At 46.5% G+C, this 20,267-nt stretch overlaps 1 protein-coding gene across 1 annotated transcript in view; it reads right to left on the bottom strand.

Moving 5' to 3' along the window:
* Srgap3 (SLIT-ROBO Rho GTPase activating protein 3) overlaps window positions 1–20,267 on the bottom strand; it is a 222,590-nt gene that overhangs the window by 110,755 nt on the left and 91,568 nt on the right. The gene's annotated exons all lie outside the window — the stretch shown is intronic.

Here is a 20,267-nt window from a genome sequence, read left to right as displayed (position 1 = left end):
TTCAGGATTCCCCTTCCACACTCCCACCAACACCAACAACATTATCATCATTTTGCAATTCACTCAAACTCATCCTTGAATGGTACAGTGTCCCCTTCCCACCCCCACCAACACCAACAACATTATCATCATCATCAGGAGGGGTCTGCAAACTGGCACAGACCCACCTGGGGTATATATAACAAGACTTCTCAAGGGGTCTACAGACTGAAGTATGGGGAAGTCTACATGAGAGCCTCATGTCCCCCTGCTACGCTTCCCAGTTCTGCCGGACAATGCCACACCTTTCCCACCTCACTCTTCACAACGGTCCTGCTGTCTATTTCCTGAAGAAAAACTAAGGCCACATTCATTCAGAGTCCAACTATGATGGAAGTACCCAAAATGGCAGAAATGTGTCTCAAAAGGAACAATTTCAAATATTGGTATTAGAAACCCTTCCTCAGGCTAGGCCTGGTGGCTAATGCCTTTAATCCCAGCATTTGGAAGGCAGAGGCAGACAAATCTCTGTGAGCTCAAGGCCAGCCCGGTCTACAAAGAGAGTTCTAGGACAGCCAAGGTTATACAGAGAAACAAAAAGAGAGAATCTTTCTAGATTCAGAGTGCCACAAACCTTCTACACTCAAATGAATAAATAGTAAGTAAATAAAATATAACTTCAAAAGTCTTAATATCAGTTCAATTTGTGTGTAAGTTAAAAAGAAATGTGATATTTATAAGTTTTAAGTATAAAACAATATTAAGATAAAATTCTGTGAAGGAAATTGAAGGGAATTATGGATGCAGAGAGATAAAATGATATAAAGTGTTTTCGGTTCTCTGACCTGGCAATTCCACTCTCTGATAAATACCCCAAAAGTCAGTGCTTATGTCCAATAATGAAGCATTAGAAGTAACTCCAAAAGTCCAGTAAGAATGAAAGCGGTGTTCCCAAGTGAGGTATTGCTCAGGGGAATGCTACATGGTGAGAGAGAATGGGCTGCATACAGCATAGCATGTGTTTATTCAATCAGCCAGGAAAAATGAGATCAGGAAAGGAGGTTTACAATGTAGAGAGAGAAGTCGTCACCTTTAGAGGGATGCTGACCCAGAGGAACACAAGGTTGTCTTCTGGGGTCTGAGCATGCCCACACACCTTGATCTGGGCAGTGCATGAGTCCGATGAACAGAGCTGCACCCCGTCTGTGCATTCTTCTAGATTATGTAAGAGTTCACAAAAAGACAACTTCTTAAAATTGCAATCTTACTGAGCTTTAGTTTACTCTACTTCGAAGAGAATGGTGTAATGTTATTCTAAAATGTTAATATTTAAAGCATGGCAGAAATATAACCTCTGTTAACTACTTACATTTAGACAGAAACATTTTATATGTCAACTAAAACTGTGGAACAGCAGAGACTTTTGGGGTCATGCTGAGGGTAGACAGCAGGAGGCCCGCACTGCTGCTCTGCAGCCTTGGCAGGAGGCTCTCCTTCCAGCAAGGCCTGGCAGACCTGTTGGCTCCACCACCATCCCCAGTGCACCATGGGATTCCTGGGGTCACCGACTGCCAGGACTGGTTTTGGATGATGGTTGTTACCATTCTTGCAAGCCCTATCTGAGGTCCCTACCAATGAAATCCAAGCTCTGAATATGGATTCTCCCAGCACAAAATAGGTCCATCAAGACAGGAGCACCTGTCCAGCAAACTGCTATTGGCGCTCATGACCCTCCTCTGTGCAGCCCGCAAAGACCCCGAATGTGAGTGTCTCATGTGACATACAGGCACACATACAAACACACATGCTCATCTACACACGGATAAACACAAAATTCATACACAGAACCATAGTGCATGCCACATAGGCTGCATGCCACATAGCAGTTAGATAACCACACGCTATTCACCAACCTCACATCCCAGACACTTTTAGGGAAAAGTCACATGGTTACTCGTGCCATGCATGCACATACACACACACACACACACACACACACCCCACATGCATACACATGGCACACATACATAAATACATGCACACACACATATACCACATGCACACACATATATGTACCACATGTACCCATATATACACATGCCCCACATATACATGCACATGTACACATGTGCACACAACATATACACTGGGTTTGGCTCTCACTCACTATCAGGTTTGACACACACACGCATAGACTGTGGCTCTTGCTCACCATCAGTTACTACAGAAGATGAACAGAAGCTTTATGGAAACTAAGCTCAGAGGCTTGGTGAAGGTCACATTATGCGCTCTGAACTGTCATCAGCTGCACAGGCATGTGCATAGGCCCATGCGTGTAAATGGATGAAATGCTGTCGCTCACATGAGACTCAGATGCTGTATCAACCCATAGCCACGACAAACTCTTTTGCATATTCCTCTACCAACTTCCAGACCCTTCACTGTTAGAATCATCTCAACGATGCTATCGTTTCAAGGGCTCATGTTCTCTAGGTGTTCCTCTCATTTAAGCCACAGGGCATCCCTAGAAGGAGGATAACTGCTGGTAACCCCAACTTCACCCCCTGTAAGTGAGGGGGTGGTGGCTCAGAGAACACCATCAGGCTATGATCCTAAAAGCAAAGCCAAGCTAGGAGTCAAACTCACTTCTCCCAGAAGGTGACAGCTTTGGACACCACAATAGACTGGAATCCACTAAGAGCTCGGTGTTTTTCATGTTAAAACAAAACAAAGGGCAGCCCACTTCTAAGTCCCGCATCTTCCTCCCCAGCATCCTCTGCATAACAAGATGCTCCTTATTAGAACGGCTGCTGGGCAGAGTCGGCTTGCCAGTGTTCTCATGTTTAGAGGAAAGGCTCATAAATCATACTGTAATGACAGGAGACGGTATGGAAGGGGCAGAGACACCTCCCCCGGTGCACACAGCCAGCTGGAGCCTCCAGAGCACACCACACAGGGAACCTTCTAGTCTGGCTACCGGGAAGTCAAGGTGTCTAGCAATCAGAGACCACCCTTCTATTGCCCTCTGCAGCCTGTTCCCTGCTCAGAAACCCCGGGGGAGTTGGTTACTCATCACCTGATTTCTGTGTCCCCTCCACAGGGCTGCTAGGAGCAGGCTAGGCCTTAGCTTTTCTCCTTGAAGATTTCAAAGAGGGGAAACTCAAATTAAATCAAACGGACCTGCTCCCCAGGCACAGCCTTGTGCAATAGATGTCTTCCGCACCTGCTGAGGGAAGCCGTCCAACCAAAGCATGGCACAGTGGAACAGAAAAACAAAGAAGGTGAGGCAGGGAGAGAGAGGGGTTGGGAAGATGGGACAAGCTCTAACCTCAGATCCTCTAGGTTGGAAACAAAGTCCCTAACCACTCAGGACAGCCTTCTAGTTCTACCATCAGGGATGCGAAGCTCCAGAAGAAGCCAGACTAATCCTACAGCCCAAGTCTGGGGAAGCACTGGTCTCCTGACTCTCCTGAGACACTTCTCAGTAGCCCCCATTGCTTATAGGGTAAAGGCCATATGTCAGTGGCATTCAATCCCTAAGAATCTACAACTTCCCAGCCTAGTCAAGTTCCAGCCACTTCTCCAGGCCACAGTCTCACCAAAGCTGTCACCCACAGCAATAACCAGGCCCAGGCACCAAGTCATAGCCACAGCCTCCTAAGCAGAAGAAGATCCATGGGATTAGGAATTCTAACTTTTCTTAATGAATAAACAACACTGGAGTACATTCAGGTTTGCCCAAAGCCTAAACAGAAGGCGCAGAGAACTGCAGTCTCTCCCACCCGCTGCACAGTTTCTCTTCTCACTGATATTTTTACTAGCCCATTACACGTGTTACCACAGAAGAACTAGCCCAGATACACTTTCACTTTGAGCCCATATTTTACTTTGGGGTTCTCTCTTGGTGCTCTGTCTTCTGAAGATTCAGACAAGGCTGTAATTGACAAGAGTCACCATTATCGTTCCATGCAGCACAGTTTCGTGGCCCTCAGAGTCCCCTGTGGTTTGCCTAGTCATCACCCTTTCTGTCCCCCTTCCTGTGCCCATCCTGTCCTCCTGTCTCCCCAGTCTTATATTCCCCAGAGTGTCTAGAGCTGGACCCTTACAGTGGGCAGCCCTCCTGGCCATCTCTGTCTCTCAGCAACACATCTAAAATGTCCCCGTGTCATTTTGTAACTTGGCAGTTCATTTCTTTTATCATAGAATAATAGTCCAATGTACAGGTGACTGCTCTGTTTACTTGCTTATCTTCTGAAGGCCTTGTTGAGGGCTTCCTATTGTGGCAACTATGAGAGCCGTCACAAACCTCTGAAGGGATGTGTTCGAATAAACATACTTCATCAATTCATCTGGACAAAATAGCTTTTCAAAAAAAAAAGCAATTCATGATGGTACACACCTTTGATCCTACACTTACAAAACAAAGGCAAGCAGTCCTCTATGAGTTTGAAGCCAGCTTGATCTGTGTAGCAAGTTCTAGCCCAACCAGGACTATACAGTGAAACGTGAAACTCTGCCTCAACACACACACACACACACACAATCAAACAAAAAAAAAACCTCAAAAACCAGAAAAAGGAAAAAAGATCAATTTTTGAGAATTCTTTAGGTTTATAAGGAGAAAAAAGGAACCTCAGTTTTCTCACATTTTTGGGTTAATTTCTTTCATATGTATGAGTGTTCTGCCTGCATCTATGTATGTGCACCACATGCATGCCTGCTGCCTGCCCACAGAGGTCAGAAGAAAGCAATGGATCCCTGGGAACCAGAGCTACAGTTGGTTGTGAGCCCCCATATGGTGCTGGCAGCAGAACCTGGGTCCTCTGCAAGAGCAGCAAGTACTCTGAACCACTGAGCCATCTCTTCAGCCCCAAAGAACTGTATTATTCAATAGAAAAATAAAAGGCACATTTATAAATGTTTAACATGGTCATCTCCAGCTGTATCCATTTTCTGCAAATGAAAATGTTCTCATCCTATTTTCAGTCCCATAAACTCCAGTCCAAAAATACCAAGCCGGGTCTATGAGAGGGCTCAGCAGGCAAAGGGGCTTGCCACCAAGCCTAACAACCTGAGTTCAATCATCCTTGGAACCTACGTGGTGACAGAAGAGAAGTAGCCTGTAAGGTACACACACACACACACACACACACACACACACACACACAGCTGCTTAGATTTGCTTCATTGTAACCCTGAGCTGGAGGATAGAGGCTGGAAGTTTTAAGTCAAGCAGAGCTGGCCCTGACTGAGTTAATTCTAGAAGCTTAGCTCTTGTGGCTGATGTGTGGGAGGGCACGTGATAGTGCTCGCTTTACTTACTCTTGTTATTAGTTGAAATTTTCCATAAGAAAGAAGAAGAAAACAGTAGCCCTAACCCAGAACTTGATGCCAAGCTGAGCTCTGGTGAACAGGTCTGGCGGGGAAAGTCCGCCAGCTTGCCTGCAGGCTCAGCCCTGAGCCTGCAGGTACCCTCTCAAAACATGAACAAGTACAAGAATACCAGCTGAAAAGGCAGTTTTAAATGTAGCTCCCAGCCCCTACCTGATCTGCCCTGTGAGCCTGGTCTTGAGAACGAAGAGGTCATCCTGAAACTTCTGTACCAAAAGGCCTTTCATGGTTTGGACATCCCAAACAGCAAGATTGTATGCCCTGTACCCGGTCTCAGTTCCCCAGAACTAGTCAGGATGGCAAACTGGTAGGGTCTTACCTCCGTGTGCATCTCTCCTGGTCGTCATGATAATGGCTGCTCGTATTATCTGTTCTGTGGATGAATCTGCTAAGACTTGGGAGAAGAGACTTGCCCAGAACCAGGGCTCATAGGGATTAAGGGACAGATAAGATCAACGTGTGTCCCCCAGGGGTCCTTACTGCTTTCCCTTCCAGAGATCATACCTCGCTTCCTGTCTCCACCCTACAATCCACTGTCACAGAGATATGCCTAGGCCTGTCCATCACAATGCATCCTGACTTAGAGGACAGGCCCTCTTGAGGTCCTCAGCTCTGTGGGACAGCAAAGCAGGCTTTGGGGTCACCCATTCACTTAGTCAGCTTTGAGTTAGGACAAGTTTCCTTTGCAAAATGGAGACCATACATCCAGCCCTGTATTGTTGCAAACAAAAAAAAAACAAAAACAAAAAAAAACAAAAACAAAAACAAAACAAAACAAAAAAACCACCTCAGAGAAGTCTGTTGGATCCCTGATAGGCATCTGTTAGCACCTCACTGAGCACTAGCTATGGGTGGCTATGTTGTTTATACATGGATGATGTGTGTATACATGTGAAGACCCAAGGATGAAGTATTCCTTGACAGTGTTCCACCCTATTTATTGGGGCAGATGCGTCGCTGCACTCAGAGCCCCCTATTTCAGCTAGAATGCTCAGCTAACTTGCTCCAGGGGTGCCCCTTCGCCATCTCCTGCACAGTAAAGTTGTAGGCAGCTTGCTGGCATTTACGTCAGTTCTAGAGATTCAAACTCATGCTTGAATGAGAAGCGCTTTACCTGCTGGCTCATCCCCTAGTACAGCCCTTAATTTTATTAAAATTAAGATCATTCTTCCAGCGCATGCACCTCTGTCTCAAGCTCTCAGACTCACATGAGGCTTGTGGCAAGCATAGCGTAGACTATTCCATCTCTAGGGAGGCCCTCATTTAAGATTCAATAGAACTTACTCATTACACCTATTTCCTTGAATAGAAACAGAAACCCAGAAAGGGCAGGACATACTGGATCCCATGAGCCACATGTGTGCACATATGCTCAGACAGGAGCAGGCAGTGGGTTCCAAAACCTCCTGGAACAACAGGTTAATGAAGACTCTCACTGCCTAGCCCAAAGCCAAGTATCCTGACAGGGCCCCTTGGCCTCCCTACCAACCCCAGAGGGAATGATGTGACAATTCATCCAGCCAATGTCACAGAAAATTACTTATCCTTACCAGGTGTACACTATAAATCGTGGGTGTCCTGTCACTGTAGAGGGCAGGTATCTCTACCTGTCCTGCAGGGTTGTTGCCAGTAATAGACTAGAAACAACATGCCAGACACTTAGGAGGAGACTGTGGCCTGTCACAGTACAAGGGGTACATGCTCAGAGGCTCTGGGGACAGCCACCTGGCTGGCTTCTAAATCTGCCTGTCAACGGTGAGAGTTGATACATGCATAAAGCATTTCACACAGGACCTGGCACATAGTAGGGATGCAGTGAAGGAGACATCATGCTGCCATGTGTACAATGAGTACCAAAGGCTCTGGTCACAAAGCTATTCCCCCAGGGTTCCCTTCCATCTCAGTTGTCCACAGCCCCACAGGAGGATTATATGATCCTACGACTACCCTTTCTCCAGCCTCCCTTACATAGAGATGCAGCTTTTCTTTGGCAGCCCCCTGACCATTCCCTCCAGCTCTGTGGCCTCCCTGGCAACCAAGGGCCTCAGCTGCAAGGTCCCAGGCAGCTGCTGAAACAGTTACCCTGGCAACCTGGGCCCAGGCCCAGATGCATCTGCTTTGTTTTTGAGCAGCAGGGAGCAGCCTAAGAGACCAGGAGAGTACTCCTCTGTGAGCTGGTCCCTTCAGAATCTCTGTCCGGGCTAGCACTTTATATTGTCTCTACTCCCTCCTTCCTCTGAACAAGGATCTCTACCTTCCTCCATTAACCTTTACCAAGCCAGATAGGTTAACGGCCATTGCCACTCTGACCATCGAAGAGGAAGAGATGGCTATTGCACCATTTCATCAGTGGAAAAACTAAGGTCCAAAAAGGAGCAAAGAATTTACAGACTCTGCTGGGTACTGTCAGGGTTTAGCCAGGCTCTCAAGACTTCCAAGGGAATCAGCCCCAAGATGAAGCTGTTTCTCTAGCCCGAATAAATGGGCCACTGGGAATTATAATAGTCAAAGCTGAGTCTGACATTAAACTTGGCTACACTCAGTCAGAACTTGGCCTGGACACTGTCAAGTCCTGTGACCTCAAGCAAGCCAGTTCATCTCAGGCCCGTGGTTTTCCCATTTGCAAACTGGAAGGAATTAAAAGCAGGCATTTGTGGAGTTCAGTATTTTCCATGAATTTATGCTACAGCCTTGGAAGACAGCTTTCCATTTCCAGGAGGAGAAAGAGGCACAGGCATGAGGTGGCTTGCCTAGCTTCACCTAACACTTTAATCTTTGGACTGCCTGTCTTATATCGCGTGCCAGAGATGCTTCCCAAATATCTGTCAGACATGCTACCCATCAGTCTGCTCTTACCTCTATCATTCCTTATGGAAGTAGATGGTGTAGGCCTACAAACCACAGAGGCTTTGTTGAAACAAATATCATCTGCTTGCAGCTTTCTAAGGACTGGGGTACATATAAGTTGGGGAGGCACTGAATAATATAAATCTACACATACTGCTCCACTTTCCACCCCTACACCAAAAAGGAGGCATGGTCTGTGGGCTAGCATTATAAAATAATAATGGTTATTTTGTAATGATGATGAAGATATTAACTAGGAAGATCCATCCTTATGTAAAAGAAAGTGGTTTGGCCTTCATGGTCCCCCACACGCAAGAATTAGCATTTCATATAAACCTATGGAGATAAGGAATAGGAGATACCCACTTCCCACAACTGTCTAAAACAGGGAGACCCAGTTCTGCAGCCCCTGCAAGCAAGAAACAGCAAAGAGACACCATCAAAATCTGATGAGGTGGGAGAGAAACATCCGTGCTGTGTCCAAATAATAGCCAGTCCTTGCCGTGAAGTCATATTTCCCTGACTTCCAGATGTTCAATGAAAGGCAAAGGACAGGCAGGGAGAAGCCAGGCCTCCTCCTGCCCAAGTCCCTGAGTTAAAGTGGCTGTGATCAGTCTCCACAGGAGATTAATATTCAGGACTCTGATGCCCAGTGGTCCCTAAAGGATCAGATGCATTGAAATGAGAAAAAAAATGAGACATCATTAATGCTGAGAGCATCCAGCTGTGGCCTCTGAGTCAGGATGCCTCACTTTATGTGGCAGAAGCTGGGAGGGGATGGCCAGCCTGGGGGCTTCTGATCTTCCACAGACCTCCTCAGGTAATCTCTTTAAGAAAGACTTGTCCTATACCTACTTAATTCATGGGTTGTTGGGTTGGTTGATTTCATTTGTGGGGAGGGGGTTTTAAGACACGTTCTCTCACTGTGTAGCTCTGGTTGTCCTAGAACTCACTCTGTAAATCAGTTAGGCCTTGAACTCACAGAGCTCTCCCTCTCCCTCTCAAGTGCTGGGATTAAAGGCATGCATCACTACACTAGGATTAATTCATGTTTTTAAGTTATTGCTCTTTCAACTTACTTTTCAGAACAAGGAATCAAACCTAGGACTTCTCGAAAGCTGGGAAAATTCTAACTCTGAGTTGCATCCCCAGTTCATATTGATTTTTACAGGACGCTCTCTAGTATTTCCATTGGTGGAAAAGAGGGCGGCTGTAAAAATAAATCAGCAAATACAAAATAAGATTAGTAAGTTCTCTAAAATCCTGTAGTCCAAGATCTGCTTTCTTTTTTGATAGAAGGTTGGCAAGGGTGAGTGTTGAAAACATGCCGGAAGCAAGCAGAGACTATGTTAGGTAATCAGAGAGGCGGAGGGCAAGCTGAGAAAGGGAAGAACTGTCCATTTGTGTGAGCCACTGAGGCCACTGTGTCTCTGTGAACCACCTAAGATCATCCTACAAAATGCCATCCTGAGTACTTGTCCTTTACCGCACATAACATTGATTGGTTGCACCATTAGTTCACAACAGGGAAAGGCAAACACACGATCTCATCTGAGGTAGCACAAGAGCCTGGGTGTACATGCGCACAGTCTTTACTGGACAGAAGAAGAAGGAGTTTTGGCACAGAAGAGAAGGCAATGCAGCCATGAAACAGACTCCTGGTGAGGCTACAAGCCAAGGAATGCAGTCGCCAACAAGAAGGGACAAGGAAGATTCTCATCCTGAGCCTCTCATAGGAGCATGCTCTGCTAACACACAGATCTTCACTAGAGAGAGTTTGAATTCCTGCTTCCAGATCTACTAGAGAATAAATGAGTGTTTTAAGTCAGCAGATCTGTAGCCACTCATTGCAGCAGCCTTGGACACTAATACACTGGACATTGCACCATCCTGTAAACCTCTGTAAATAGTCAGCATGCGGTCTAAGAAAAGAGTGGAATAGACAGCACTACAGTAGACAGAACAACAGTAGCCACAGACAATTAAAAGTATGAATGTACATAGTTGTTTCAATAGAACTTAATTTACAAAAATGGGCACCTGGTCAGATTTGGGCTGAGGAAGGGAGCATGCCAACTCATGTTCCATTTTCTGCTGTGTTTGGTTGGTTTTGTTTTGTTTATATTTTCCAAAGCTTCTTCACAACAGACATTATTCCTCTAGCATAAGGAGAGGCATCAACTTTTGCAAACTATCAATGGGAAGGCCATGGCCGAGCATTGTAGGGTAGTTACCTCCTTTAGGGTCCCCGTGGAAAATAGTGTGAAGAGAACACAACCTGACAGCACACATTCAAATGTGCTTAATATGCAGGAGCCTTCACTTACAACACGAGGAAACCAGAGCAGTGGCTCCCCACTGCCCGAGAGCTGTCTCCAGGTTGCCTCCGGCCAGTGTGCATCCATCTGACAGTAACAGGACGAAGGATGCGTTTCCCTGACCTTCTGATGAGAACACCACTTGCAAGGATATCCAAGCTCATGGTGGAGTCCAAATACTTTATGCATATTGTTGCTACTGCTCTCAGAGGCTTGCCATGGAACGGAAAGCTGCTCCAGCAGGCTGCATGATTTATGTTTCTGAAAGCCACATGAATTACGAGCCATGACCTCATTCTCTCCTTCTGGCAACTGTGCATTTTCGCGCTTTCTTTCCAATTGGTTTTTAGAAAGGAAAGAAGCAGAAACAAGAAAGATTTCGTTTCCCCTCTCCCTGTCCCTGTCCCTGTCCCTGTCCCTGTCCCTCTCCCTCTCCCTCTCCCTCTCCCTCTCCCTCTCCCTCTCCCTCTCCCTCTCCCTCTCCCTGTGGTGTGTAGTATGTATGTTGTGATTTCTTTTTAGCTTTGTAAAAGTCTGCAATGATTCTCAAAGGGAACCCCAACTCATTCCACAACAGGAATGCAGGTTAGATTTCTGAGGTGAGCAAATGGCGCCTGACTATTGGAGTGGGTCTCACTTAGAGTTCACATCAATCAAGCTCATTCACCCACCATTACCAAATCTTATTGCCCATCAGTGAACCCTCAAAATAAACTCTTCGGTGGGACTCACTCCGACTCTGGGAATAGACAGAGTAAAATAAGACGTAATAAAAGAGCTCCGTCTAAGTGCTTCCTCAAACCCCAACTCAGCAACATTGGGGACAAGTCTTGGGGAAGCATCACAACATCATTAGAGCTGTCTATGGCTTGCTGATGGGGTAAAAGCGTCAGAGCTGAGACCAGGATATCCGTGTTTACCACAGTCTGGTAAGGCTTGCTGTTACATGGCTTTCTGTTATTGTAACAAATATCCAAGACAAATCAATTTAAAAAGAGAAAAGGTTTACTTCAGAACTGGATTTTAAGGTCTCAGTGCAGGGCCACTTGGTCCCGCAGCTTCGGGTCACTAGGTGCAAGGACACATACAGTGGAGGGGATGTGCAGGAGGAGAAACTTCTCCAAACTATGTGGCATCAAGGAGGGAAAAGAGAACCAGGAATGTCCAGAGATCAGATACTGTCATTGAGTACACGCTTTTCTTTCATAAGCCTCTCTCCTAAAATTTCTACCGCTGTCCAATAGTGTTGCAGGCTAGTGACCAACCAAGATTTTAATACATGGACCTTTGGCAGAACATCCAAAATACATTTGACAGAAGACTCATACTCACCCATGAAAAAGAGTTCTGTTTGTTCACACCATACTCCAAGATGCCACTCTCATTTGTAAACCGGGCTCAATGGCGCCTACCTAAGAACTGTGGTAAAATTTTAAACTGGATTTTCTATGTATATGACCATGTGATATACACATATACACATGTACCTACATATATAGGAAAGAGTTCTTTAAATATCAAAAGATATACACATGAGTTTAATCCTTTTGGGATGCTCATTATTCTTGTGCAGGACTAGAGTTTAAACAAAACTGTCACTATTTTCCCAGGTTTAGCTGGGCACACTTGCAAAAGATCATCACAGTAGGTTTGTTGACTATTGTTGTTCTCTCGTGGGAGGGATTAGGAGGGTTGTGAGACCCTCACCTGAGTATCCTGCCACTCCTCTCCACCAGTTAGAAGCAACTTTGCCCTAATTGCATATGGCCTCTGGGAGAAGCTAGAGCAGTATTTCTTAACCTGTGAGTAGAAACCCCTTTTGAGGGGTCACCCCAAAAGGGGATCACATATCAGGTATCCTGCATATCAGATTTTCACATTACGGTTCATAAAAGTAGCACAATTACAGTTATGGAGTAGCAACAAGATAATTGTATGGGCAGAGGTCACCAACATGAGAAAATGTATTCAAGGGTCACAGCATTAGGAAGAGTGAGCTACAGTATTTAGGCTAAGAAGGACTAGGGGAAGCATCTCCATCTCCACAGCCACTGGGGAGTCATCCATGCTGGGTGCAGACCTTCCAGTGAGACTGTTTTAAGGCCACCCATGTGCCTGCCCATAAACCTTCACCCATTGCTCTGTAGGAATCCTAATGTACGTGTCCCTTCCACAGAGTGAACTCTGGTGGAATCCTACCTCAGTTTGTTGTTGGGACTGTTGAAGGTGGTCTTAATGGGGGATGGACTTTTTCACTTTCTGTGAATTCTAAGTTCCACAGCCATAGGAGCCAGAAAAGCAACCCCTTAGCCCACTAACCTAGAACAGTAAAGCCATTTGCCTGAAGTCTTATGAAGAGTTTCTACCCAAGCAGGAAGCTAACACTCAGGATGTTACCCTGACCCCCCACCATCAACTTTGTTTATTTCTCCCACAGTGAGCCATTCCCCTCTATCTAAGGGTGTGGCTCAGCTGGTAAACTGCCTGTCTAGCACGATCTCCACACCACATAAATCAAGTGTGGGAGTGCATACCTGTAATCCAGTGCTTTGTAGGTTACAGCGGGGATCAGAAGTTCAAGATCATCCTCAACTACATAACAAATTTGAGGCCAGTGTGAGCCACCTGAGACCTTGTCTCTAAAGAAATCAAAAGCATACTGCCTTGAAATAGTATAAATTATGTTTGCATGGTCAGTAACTGCAAGTGTCACCCAAGATCAATCAATGAAGAATTATTTACAACTCCCCTCTTCCAGACGTTTCTCCCAGTGCTCTAGTGAATTAGAAGGATCGGGCTGGAATCCAGTCACTCCCAGTGGCACTCAGGGTACACACTCAACACCCCAACACAAATCCATTTGTCCTTTTCACACAATATGGAATTCTTTGCCAAGCTCCTTTTTCAGGTCTTAGGTCCTGAACTGAAGTGGAAAAAAAAAAAAACTCCTGAGTGTTAGCTTGCCGCTTGGCAACACTGCACAGGGGTCTCCATGCTTCCTGCTTGGGTAGCATCTCTTCATAAGACTTTAGGCAAATGGCTTTATTGTTCTAGGTCAGTAGGCCAAGGGGTTGCTTTTCTGGTCCCCAAGCCGTGGATCTTAGATTCCACAGAAAGTAGAAAAGTCATCCCCCATTAAAAACCTACTGTATGTTAGCCAAGTGGATAGTGTCTCAACATATCTCTGTGCTGCAGATGCTCAGCAGCTTACCAGAATCACCTGCCAGCCAAGAAGCCTACCACTGGCACTTAGCGCATGGCCGTTAGCTCCCACCTCCAAGGCCTTCCCTCCCTCTTCCCTGACCTCCCCTCATTTCTGCCCAGAAAGAGTGTGGGTTGCCCGGTACAGTCTGCTCTAGCAAGAACACAGTGACAACAGATCCAAACATCCTCTGTACTTCCTGTTCCATTCTGTCTGACTGTCTTACATCTGCCCTTCTGAATGAGAGATACTGTTGGGGGCTGGCTTACTGGGGATGTGGATGGATGATATGCCACTGAAGCCTTTGTACTCTAAAAAAGAATATATAGTTAGCAAGAAATATAGCTAAGGTACACAAGCTGGTGTTACCCAATACTTGCTATAGTCTGTTGGAAAGGTCAAGGGGCATTGAGCAAACCCCTGATTATTATAGGGCTCTGAGCCCACCCTTCTTCTAGAAGAAGGGCACACAATGCCTAGACAAGCACCTGATACAAAGAAAGGTGATCCAGATTGGACCACACTAGCCAGGCGTGATGGTACATGCCTGCAATCCCAGCACTCTGAAAGCAGAAGGATCACAAGTTCTAAGCCAACCTGTGCTACCTAGAGAGAATCTGTGTATGGAGGGAAGGAATCCGGAGGGCTGAAAGGAAGGGAGAGGGAAAGAAGGAGGAAACAGTTCTTCTGCACCCCACACCCACTCCCTGGATGAGGAAAAGGCACCTCAATTCCCCTATGAGTCCTTTGTACCCACAGGCCAGTAAGCCCAGAGATGTTTGGGCTGTAGCTTTCATCTGGCTTCTTCATATAAGGTATCAAGTCTTTGCCAGACCCTGATTATGTCCTTGTAAGTTTCCCTACCACAAGGAAAATAAAACTTCCATTTGCAAGACAAAGCTGAAGTTCAGAGATAACTTGCAAAGGACATACCCTCCCTCACTTTTGCTCTCCACCCACACAATCTCTAATCAGATATAAGTATACACAATTAATTGATCAGCTCAATTTAAATAAGACACCCAGGCCAGCTGTGGAGGCACACACCTTAAATCCCAGCACTCCAGAGGCAGAGGCAAGCAGATTTCTATGAGTCTGAGGCCAGCCTGGTCTACACTGAGAGTTGCAGGGATCCCAGTGAAACCCTGTATAAAAACAAAACCACCTTTCTAGAGGCTGCACCCTACTTGTCTTCCTCTTTCAGACAAGTCAAGAGCAAGACATTGGGGGCAGGAAAGCTATTAGGGACTAGGGTAGAGAGTCATAAAGGTAAGTGCTAATGGCCAGTCTATTCCCAGGCCCATCTTCATGGCCGTTCATACATATCACACCTTAAAAGCTAACCACAACCCTAAGGAGCTTATGGCTAAGCTCAGTTGGAAGTTCTGTTATGACTTCCCCAAGGCCACTGGGCTCTAAAATTCTAAAATGCTATAGTCATACTGTGAGCTCAGGACTGGGTAAGCCCAGAACTATATTTCCCTACCCCTTTAAATCTCAGCTACTTTGCCTGGTGGGTGAGGCAGATTCCCTGATTTCAGGGACAGTATCAATTAGCCAGTTGAACCCTCACTGGGAAGATTCCAGGCAAAATGATTCATGCAAGAGGGAAGAGAAAAATAATAATGTGCTCTCGGTGAGAGCATTCAGGCGCTTCCTTTGGTGATGCGGGAACTGGCCACATTTGGGCCCAGGTGTTTCCACAAGGCCATCCAAGGGCCAGCCTCTGGAGATATGTGATGCTTTGTGAAGAAAGGAATGCAGCCTCAGATGACATGGGCTCATCCAGAAGCTTCTGCACTGAGCAGTGGTCCAGATCCTAAGAACCTGTAACCCACTATACTAGGGTTCTGCCTGTCATCCTGACAGGTCTTTCAAAAACAAAACAAAACAAACAAACAAACAAAAAAACAGACCAAAAACTGCCTTCCCTGTGTCTAAAGTAATGGTCTCAAGCCCTGCCTTTCATTCCCAGAGCCAGGGCTGGTTTGCAGTGGTATTAGTACTGTCCTCCAAAGCCAATGGGAGAAGGCCTGTGGGTCCAGCTTAAACCCAGTGCCCAACTGAACGCCCTGTTTTCACTGCAGAAAAGTCATTGTTAATCACCAAAGACCATAAACTTTCAGGAGGAAAGTAATGTCTGTCTCACCAGCATCCTTGGAAGAAGAAACTACTGAGAAACGGTCAAGCACATTTCCATCCACTGGGCAGATGAACCTGGGAACATGGGGTACAGTCACAGCAGTTATGCAGGTAGACTCCCTCTCCAGGGTGTATGCAGAAGAACACTGGGGTATCTCCCCTGTCCTTTTCTTGGGTCACAGGATTATCTTTTTAGGCCAGTTTGTCCCAAAGTTTATTATCTGGAGAAAGGAAGGGGCATCTGGTGCAACCAGACTTGTCAAATAGCCACTCTGGCCAAAGTGGTAACCATTCATGGTAGTACCCTACAACCACACAATATCTGCTACTTTTCAAAACTCATTACGCCCATTATGAGAGCCCACAGAGCTTCCGGTTACCAGGAAACCTAAGCTGTTGGGAGCCTGGGATGTCAGGCCAGTGGGCATGTTTTTGGTCTCACCACACACCCTCTCTCCTCGGCCCACATCCCTGCCAGTACTGTTGGCTAAGTGACTTCAGGAGAGCAATCTAGCTAGCTCTTTCTGTCAGAGCCCTTCACAGTTTGTAATCCTTCCTCAGTTTGAGAGGATGCTGGAGAAAGGGTAAACAGATTCCACTTCATGAAATGATACAGTGAATGACACTCAGGAGACAGCTGTAATTTCACAAGGCTCCAGGAGCCTTTCACAAGCCTCAGTCCAGGCCTTCCGACCAATGCCTTGAGTGAAGGAGTGCTTCCAAGAAAGGCTGATACCCTCAGTCCCTCCTTGCACCCCAAGTTTCTCCATGTGAGATCCACCCCCTGCTTTTGGATGGGAGCTGGCCCTTCCTTAATAGAATGTGGTGTGCCTATGGCCATCTGGTCCTGCAGGAGGCCATGTGTCCACTCATCCTTAGACCCAGGCCGTCACTAGAGGTTTTCTCTGCATAAGCTGCAGAGCTATGCTGCTCTGCTCACCTTAGCAAAAAGAGCCGAGCTCAGCATGCAAGCCAGCACAACCCAGATCAACAGAGCTGTCTATCTGACCCCCAAAGAATGCCAGAAGAACAAGCAACAAGCACCTGGGACTGAATGCCACTGAGGCTCTGCAGCTGTCAAAGACAGTTCTGTGACAGGTGCTGACACCTGCTTAGCCCACCACCCACCTGTTCCTGCACCACCCACAGCTCATGCATTCTTTGAACACGTATGTATTAGGTGCCTACCATGTGTCCAGCATGGTTCAGGCATTGGGGAGACAGTACAATTCCCACACAGGGAAGGAAGCCTGGGGTTAGGGCAAGCACAGTGTCATTGTGGCCCTGGGGAGGGAAGCCTAATCAAATGAGGTCAGGAGAGGTTCCTGAAAGCCATGACAGCTAATCTGAGGTCTACAGTCCAAGAAGACATGGCCAGGGGGCTGGAGAGATGGCTCAGTGGTTAAGAGCACTGACTGCACTTCCAGAGGTTCTGAGTTCAAATCCCAGCAACCACATGGTGGCTCACAACCATCTGTAATGAGATCTGATGCCCTCTTCTGGTGTGTCTGACGACAGCTACAGTGTATTCATATATAATAAATAAATTAAAAAAAAAAAGAAAAATAAATTAAAAAAAAAAAAAGAAGACATGGCCAGGCAAAAAGACGTGATACTTGGAGGGAGGTGCTGGAGATACTATTCCAGCAAAAGACACAGAGTAGCATCTCAGGTACCTCTGACATGCTCACAGCAGCCCTTCATATGTACAGGTCCCATATCCCTGAATTCAGCTAACTGCAGACCAAAGATGCACATAGACCTGTGCTGGCCATGTCTATACTAAATGTGTACACACTTCTTTCTCTCATTATCATTCTCCATTGACATTATACTTCGTGTTGGGTAGTGTATGTTATCTAGAGATGACCTACACTATAGTAGAAGATGAACCTATGTTGTTTGTGTAGCCTATCCCAAGCTGGATATAGCATGGTTCAGCATCCACAGCAGGAGGCGGTGAGTCTGAGAACCCTGGAGGATACTGAGTTCTGACCTGGGCAGCCTTGTGAAGGTAACAGGTAAAGTCCACATTTCAACTCAGTGGTCCAGCCTTAGGGGCATCTGCAGATCTGCACACTTCTCACATGGGACCTGAGATAGGAACTGAAGGAGTGCTGGAATCCTCAACACTGTGCTAAAGCAGCTGGATATGGGGAAAGAAAAGCTCTATTTCACCTCCATAGAGAAAGGGAGGACAAAGAGACGCTTAAGGGAAGCTGTGCACCAGGGCATTCATCATCCGCTTATCCATCCAGTCAAACATCTGGCTCCAAAGGAGTCTCTATCTGGCCATAGTTTTGCAAGCCTTTGATTGCGTGCTATGAAGGAAGGATTTAAAGATGACTGGGCCTCCCACTTCCAAGATGCAGGCAGAGCACAGGTGGCACTTGTTTGAAGCAGACACTGGGGAAGTTGCCTTGAAGCTGGTTGAGAACAGGGAGGTTCTAGTTTTGCCTAGGTTTGTATTTACCTGGGATGGCTTGGCAAGAGCAGGCTGGAGTGTTCCCTGAACCCCAACCCCCCTATAGTTTAGCTTCAGAGTAGTTAACAAATGGTAAGGAGTGGAGAGGGGGGCCAGGGGAGCTGGAGTGCCTCAGAGGATGAAGGTAAAATGGCCCATGCCTGGCTGAGCCAATCAGAAAGATGAGCCGTGTCCTGCGGAGAATGGAAGAAGGAAATGGGATGTGATTCTGGATAGACACCCAAAGGCAGGAAGCCTGGAAGTCATGATTCATTTCTGAATGCTTTAGCACGGCCATCAAGAACATGGAAAGCTGAGCTGAGCGAGTTAGCTCGGCGGTTAGGAGCACTGGCTATTCTTGCAGTGAATCTTCGCTCCATCTCCAGGATGCACATGGCAGATCACAACCTTCTGAAACTCTAGTCCAGGGAAGGTCCGTGGGCCACTTCTGACTTCCTAGGGTCCCAGGCACACTAGTGGTGCCCAGACATACATGCAAACAAAAATATCCATAATCATATTCTTTAATTAAAAGAATATGAAAAATATGGAAAGACAGCTAGAGTAAAGGTGGAGCCAGATCAGGGAAGTTCTGAGATGCCAGAAGGAGAGTACATTCTGCCCGGAAGATAAGGAGAACACCAGAGTGCATTTCAGGAATATTAATATGGCTGACTAATAAGATAGGTTGGAAAGGCGAAACTAAAGCCAGGAGGAACCATGCCAGGACTGTGAAAAGCAGACAGATGTGAGCAGACAGAAACAGATTCACACAAGTGGACAGCTGGCTGGATGGAAAAACAGAGCCAAGCATCCCGCAAGGCTCGGTGCCTATGAGGACGGCTGTGAAGCTCACGGTAACAGAAAACTGGGAGGGAGATGCTGGAGGAAGGACAGGATGCTGTCAGACACGGAGGGACTTTCCTGGAGACGACCAGCAAGCCACTAAAGGCAGAGCAGAGATAAGGAAGGGAATTGCTGTTCTAGAGAGACAGGAGACCCCAGGGCAGGGCCAGAGACTGTGGAGGGAAGCACTGGATGTAGGAGGAAGGAGATTATCAAAGCCACAAAGAGAGAAGGGGCCATGAGAGGCCAGGTTTTGAGGGAAGCTCTCCTGTTCCTCCATCGATAAACCCGCCTCGGCTTGATGGTGTCCTATGGAAAACGGTTCTTGAGGGCGGGGTTTATTACCTTCTTGATTCTCTAACACATCATAAGCACTTAATACAACCTTGTTTTACAGTATAGAAACTGGCAACCCCTGGAAAGGGGAGGTTATGGGTATCCCCCTGCCATTGTGGTACAGTACACTAAAGTCCTTAGACCTCAGTCACTAGACCTGGAATAGATAGATGGTGAGTGGGAATTCAAATTAGAGATGGGATATTCACAGCCTGCTTTCTCCCCGCCCCAGGCACTCTCATTAAAACATGAGTTTCCATCCGTTGTGATGGACACTGAAGCCTGGGCTGGTGGCCACAAACCAAACACGGGCGCAGGTGGGAAGAGCCTGTTCAGAGACGGGGGACAGAAACATGGGCAGAAAGAAGCAGAGACAAATGTGCACCAGCCCTGAGACATGAGGCCAGGCTTTCCTTCCTAACCCTTTAGCTCAGTTCCAGAGACAGGCTAAGCTTTATCCTCAACCTTAACGTCTCCTTTTGCAGTCCCAAGGATGCTTACTGCAGTGTTCGTCCAATAGTAACAAAAATAGTAACAATCTGTAACATTTACTGAGCAAAATTTATATGCCAGGTATTATTCTTTTTATCTTTGCATCCCCTCTGTAAGGCAGATGCTATCATCTTCCCCCCTCCCCCCACACACACACCCTAAAAAATGTCCACTTTGCCTGAGTCACATGGTCACACAGGAGCAAAACCAAAATGAAAACTGAGCCTATCCAACACAGAACCTGTGTCCT

This window comes from Grammomys surdaster, unplaced genomic scaffold, assembly GCF_004785775.1.
Source record: "Grammomys surdaster isolate TR1022 unplaced genomic scaffold, NIH_TR_1.0 125756, whole genome shotgun sequence".
NCBI classification, from domain to species: domain Eukaryota; kingdom Metazoa; phylum Chordata; class Mammalia; order Rodentia; family Muridae; genus Grammomys; species Grammomys surdaster.
The sequence above is the reverse complement of the archived record's forward strand: the minus strand, read 5'-3'. Positions and strand labels throughout refer to the sequence as shown.